Source organism: Mustela lutreola, chromosome 3 (assembly GCF_030435805.1).
Source record: "Mustela lutreola isolate mMusLut2 chromosome 3, mMusLut2.pri, whole genome shotgun sequence".
NCBI lineage: Eukaryota > Metazoa > Chordata > Mammalia > Carnivora > Mustelidae > Mustela > Mustela lutreola.
The window spans coordinates 176,911,345-176,917,344 of NC_081292.1; the positions used below are offsets into that span (position 1 = coordinate 176,911,345).

At 35.8% G+C, this 6,000-nt stretch overlaps 1 protein-coding gene across 2 annotated transcripts in view; it reads right to left on the reverse strand.

Annotated features, from left to right (window-relative positions):
* The window catches only part of NYAP2 (neuronal tyrosine-phosphorylated phosphoinositide-3-kinase adaptor 2), a 255,425-nt gene extending 250,286 nt beyond the window's left edge, over nt 1–5,139 (reverse strand). Inside the window, exons 1-2 of one of the 2 annotated variants that reach the window (XM_059167879.1) lie at nt 4,600–5,139; nt 3,811–4,296 (exon numbers count right to left, since the gene is read on the reverse strand). The gene's annotated coding sequence lies outside the window, so the exon portion shown is untranslated. Of the gene's footprint in view, nt 1–3,810; nt 4,297–4,393; nt 4,477–4,599 lie in introns of those variants that run through there. The other variant, XM_059167880.1, reaches the window with a different exon arrangement.
* Between the last annotated feature and the right edge of the window lie 861 nt (nt 5,140–6,000).

Below are 6,000 nucleotides of genomic sequence, written 5' to 3' on the forward strand. Positions count from 1 at the left end.
TAATATTGAAAATCTGTGTTAGGACTGTCCTGGGAAAGCACTTAAAATGACCTGAAATCAGAATCCCCATACAAATCAGACAGCTTCACATCTTCACATCTTCACTTTATGTCTTTCTTCTACTGCTGTATTGTGCATTCATAAAACCCTCCTTTTGTTTGATTTTTTGATTACTATATTTAAAATCATTGCCATTCTAATAAAAGCTACAGATGTTGGCTTAAAAACAACTGGATAGTTAATTGTTCATCTTTATTTTATTCTTTCACTCTTGTAACTTATTCCCTGTAGACCACACCCTTCACAAAGACTATTTTATATAATATTGTGATGTTTCCTAAAATTTCACTCTATTCAGCTAAGATGCACCAATTTAAACTGGTGAGATTGTGGTCCATATTTAAAATACAAGCATTTCACTTTGTATTGAATTAACCATGTCTTTATTTTCTTTTGTGTAAAACCATCACTGTACCTTATCCATGCTGAGCCCAGAGCTGAAAATAGCATTACACTTCTTTACAATGTTTCCACTGAAATAAAACTATATATTACACATACAAAGGTATCCAAATGGAATCCATAGAAACATAAAAACCCACTTCTTTTTTTTCTTTCTGTCACCATTACTTGCATCCAAGGAACCCAAGAAGCTGAGACACTACATGACTTTCAACGTTAAAGTGAAAAAAAAAATAGAGCACATTTTTGAGAATTAAGTGTTTGCAAAACTTTAAGAACATGTATTTATGTAGATTTACCTTGTAAATTAAGGAATCAATTTTTTTGTAGCCTCAGTTTACCAGAAGATATTTAATGTGACACTATACTGACTGGTGTTAAGATTGGGTTCCCATGGTATAGAAGGTATTTAATTAATTATAGGCTGTTGTTGAAGGGTCAGATAAAAATTAAGCATGCCATCTTATTATACATGCTAAAGTATTTCTCTTTTCTTAAAATCCCCAAACAAATTCCTTTATTAGTGTAACTTCATGTGCTGAGACATCGGTCACTCTGGTTCTACAAGGACTGGCTCAAGTGGGTGTGTTCACTTACTTACCAGGCAGAGCTTTCTGATGGATCATTGGCCACCATTTACCAAAAGTAGGGTTCTACTCTGTTAGTATCATCTGAATGAATTAGCCCACTGGCCCTTGTGTGTGCCTCTTCTTTCTCTTCTTAAACTGTTTATTCAGAATTCCTGAGATAGAACTGTTTTCCATCTAAAACTTTGGTTTTCTAAGATTTAAAGTTGTGAAAACTCCTTTAATCCATATATTGGCCATATCTACTGACTGATAGAGGAAGAAAAAGCAGCTGTTTGGGATAGAACTGTTCTCCAGTTCTTGAAGTTAAGAAGCTTACATTTTAGGTAACAGTTAACCCTATAAGATAATGTTATAGCTAGAATAATGTAATGTTTATCTTTTGTTATTATTATAATTGTGGGGGGGTTTTTTTGACTGAAAAAATACATATAAGGGAATAAATTTTCTGGTAGATAGATTAGGCATTTTACTTTCTTTTCACATTTATGTATTTCATTTCATTTGCACAAGGAAAACTGTTCCAGGCTCCTTTCTTTAGTTATTTCTGAGGTTTTTCACACCACACCTGTCTCAATGCTGTGAGGAAGTTATTAGAATTGGAACTATTAAAATTTGATTTTCCCTTCTACTCCAGACATTGCATCTTCCCCAAGTTAGAGAATTCTATTTTGTCCAGCAGGATCAACTTATTCAGGTAAGTTTCCCAAGGAAATTTGAACTATTTTGCTGTTGTTGTTCAAGAGGAGGAAAAAGATCTCTTCCATTTTCTGCATGTACTCAGACCAATTTGAAAACACATTGTGACAAAATATAAGTATTTAAATAATCAGGCTTCATATGCATATGTAAAATATGTATGCAAATTAATTTCTAAAATTTGCTGACTTCACATAGGATCAAATCAACACAAGATTGCCTGGTTATAATTCGTAACCTGTGCAAACCCCATCACAATTGTTTCTTCTGATAATGTGTCAAAAATAAATAATCATTTCACTTTGATTATGCTTAAAATCCTACGCTCAACCCCACAAATGGTCACACTCATTTTCTTATTCTCACTTTCATCAAAATGCAGCTGTTCTGCCCAAAATGGGAAATGTTAGAGTTAAAACCACGAGAGCTTGTTCAAGTGACTACAAAGACACTGATTGCTTTTTTCTCAGAAAGCAGATTACTTTGTTGAGTTTTTCTCGACTCTCTCCCTTCCCAAAATGAGTAAAATAGGCATAGATTATGTTAATGGAGTAGCATTATAAATCGGACACTGGCCCCCAACTCCCAGGTTGTCATGGTGCTATTTGTCTGTGTTCTAAAGAGATAGCACATTTCCAGTAATATTAAGGACTCATACAAAATGTCAATGGCTGAGGTACTTTTCTGAGCCTTTGGCCAAATGTTTACAGATGCTTACAAGGCAGTATTTGCAAAGTAGATATAGTCAGTATGATAAATTGCTGACTGGAGCTGCAATGGAAACCATCTAATTGAATTGAGAGGTTATGACTTTTTTTTTTTTTTTGGTAACAATAGGCAGCCTTCTTTTCTTTAGGATTTTTGCACTTCTCTTTCTAAACTTTGCAAATGCCTCAAGTCCTTGGGCTTCTCAATAGTTCCTTGTGAAGTTATGGTATTTTCTTTCAGGTCAGTTTTCACTGATTTCCTAAACTGTCAATGTCCTTCAGAGTCCCCTTCTTTGCTGAGTTGGCAAACATATGGTGCAATTTCCACAGAGAAGTAAAATAATTTTGGTATTTCTGGCTCATGTATTCTCATATTAATCTGTTTACCAATTGACAATATAGAAAAGAACTTGGAACATTATTTAACATGTGAAGAATTAAGACAGGAGTTAATTTTCACTCTTGCTCTAAAGTAATTCTTTCATACTACTTGGTTATAAATTTTTGCATGTTAAAATGACTAAGACTACACTGTGTAACTTCTTACACTGGATTCCTTTTTTGGGGGCTATGTTTAAAAAAAAAGATATAGTCCTATGGTACCAAAACAACTTTAGAATTTACTAATAAGAAGGAAAACATTATTTCATGTAATAGTTCTTCCAGCTAGGGAAGACAAATTTCTTGTATTTAAAATATTTATGGTTCTTGGAAAAATTAAAATGGAGACACCCAACAAAATAAGTGTGTGTCCCAAGTGAAACAAGTCTTCTTAAAGTTCTACAGAAAATATTTGTTGTGATGAGACTAAGGAAACCTTCCTGATATCGAGTGATATTAAAATACATGTTTCTCAAAGAGGTTTATGTCTACTCAGTTAGGAAGAAGCTTTGGTGTATGTCTGATAGTTGGGTTTTTTGTTTGTTTGTTTGTTTGTTTAAAATGCAAAATTAGACTGACACAAATGTGCTGAGAGACTGTTATAAAATATTTATGGTATGGAATAGCAGATAAATAGCTAGCATGCACAACATGAATACCAATTAACAACCTGGAAAATATTTTCAATGCATTTAATAATTTAACATGGCTTATTTTACCAATGAAAATTTAGTTTAACCATTTCTGTGATAATGTAACTAAGTGAGTAAGAGGGTACAAAATAGCCTGAGGCTTATTAAAGCCTTGGATGCCTTCGCTGTGGCTTTATTTCTGTTCCACCTAATAAGACATGCAAACTTCAGCATTAAGTATCCCCAGATAAAATTCATTCCATTTCATAGCTAGATTGCTTGGTCTATTTAGTGCTGGATTCAATTAGCATGCTTAGAGAATCTGAAAAATGAGATACATACCAAAATTTAAGTCTCCAGGGAGAGCTAAGTGCAATAATCAGAAGGTGACTTGTGTCTGTCAGAGCCCTCTCTCGCGGTTGATCTCAGGGCAGTTCTGTAGGAGTAATCCAGCACCATAAGAAACAGACTTGTAGTTCAGCTCAGTTTTTCTTCAATTAAAGTGCATTGTATCTGGATGGGAAAAGTGTCCATTCCCAGATTCTTCATCACTAGAGATCAGAGCATTCTTGATGTTCTTCCTATCAGATAAAATGGCCTTTAAAGTTTGCTAGGAAGATACGGTGGCAGAAGACAGGTGCTTGCTTCCTTAAATCGACATTCAGAGAAAAGAGGGCATAGCTAATGGGTGGGGATGAATACACAGCCCCTCTCCTTCCAGGTCCAGCAGGAAAGAAATTGAATGATTTTACCCACTTTGCTACACAGATGATTACAAGACTCGAAGCAATCACCCAGGCTGGCTAAGGTGCCTCATTTGATTATATTCTGTGAAGACAAAAATAAATGAAAACAAAAAATCAGAAGCATCCTCTCTAAATGTCTCCTTTCAGCCAAAAAGATGCTCTTTCTCATTGCCACTTACATACAGAAGGTTTGGAGCAGCCTAGCTTGTGGCATCGTCCCTCCCCCGTGACAACCAGCTCTCTCTCTCATTCTCTCTCTTTCCCCTCCCTCCCTCCCTCCCTGCCCCTGACTCCCTCCCTTCCTGCTTCTCTCTCTCCTCTCCAGCTGCCTTAGTCTGTTGATGCTGCTGCTGATTAATCAGGGATTCTGAAACAAAGAACCTACCTTCTGAAATAAGCAGTAATCTTTCTTCTCTGTTTCTGCAATCCGTCTGCATTGAACGGCAAAGCTGCCAGCATTCTAGCACCTTGGATAGTTCCTGCTCACTAGGCCCATTGGAAACGGGAGGAGAAGAAGGAACTGAAGAAATGACAAGAAACCCGAAAGCAGCATCGTTCTACTTCGGATTTCGCCTCCCTGGGGCCTCCCATCCTCATTAAAGTCCTCACATCTAAGGCAACAGAATCTCTCTCTTTTATCTGTCTGAACTGAAGCCTGATTAGTAAATAATAAAACAAAAAAAGGATAAAGAAACCCCTTCATTGATATCCACTACAACACAAATTCAATCTTTATGGAGAAGAAAAATAGAAATCCATCCAAAATAAATGTTCCTACTACAGAGGGTGTTTCAGTGATAAGCTTTTCACCCCTGGCATGGCTAATGAAAATGAGCAACAACTTAAATGGAACATCGGGATCTCAGTTTGATACCCTTATTTGATATCAATTTTGCCTCCACCCTCCCTGCATAGCTGAGCCAGGCACACAATTACTGCTGACGTACTTCGGGCTGCTGCTTGGGGAAAGAGGGGAGGAGCCTTTTAACCTCATCAAAACAGCTTCATGCCACCTGCTCCCATGGCATGAGAACAAAACTAACCCACTTAGAAAGAACATGCACTGCACACACGTATGTTGAATAAAGATTGCAGGCGGAGAGGGAGCTATTTTTTTTTTTTAAATAAAAATAAGATGTGGATTAACTCTGGTGTGTGTCTCACTGACTCCTATAGACACACTGTTGAAATTATTTAAAGTCATCCTATTTCCTACATTTACTGAGGACTCTCCTCATTCCATTCTTAAAAGCCTGCTGAATATATGCGTATATGCCATGTTATATAATATAACTTATATGAATATATTTATATATGTATGCAAAAATATGTGTTTCTATACATACACGCATAAGCTCTAAGTTTTTATCTGACCTATTTTTCCTCAGAGTAAGAAGTATAGTGAAGTATAATATGGATGTTTTATTGTGTAAGTTGGTATTATGGCAATTGTAACAATACAAAGGAGTTTCTGCTTAAATGGGACTCAAATAAGGGAGGAAACAAGCTTTTGGTGGGGGAATGACTTTATTATTTTATCCAATAGTGACCAGTAGATTTTTTTCACTACATTTTTTTCCCAGTAACTCTTTTTGTTAATTACTTTCACTTACAAACTGATTTTTCCCAAGGATTGTCCCCAAAGTCTAAATTCATAACTAATTTCTTAGAACAATATGATATCTGAATGTAATTTTTCATGCACCAACAGACCCTAAAAATAATAAACTTAAGTTTATCTTCCTGATTCTTAATGCTATCTGAAACTGTACTACAGTCTTGCAAT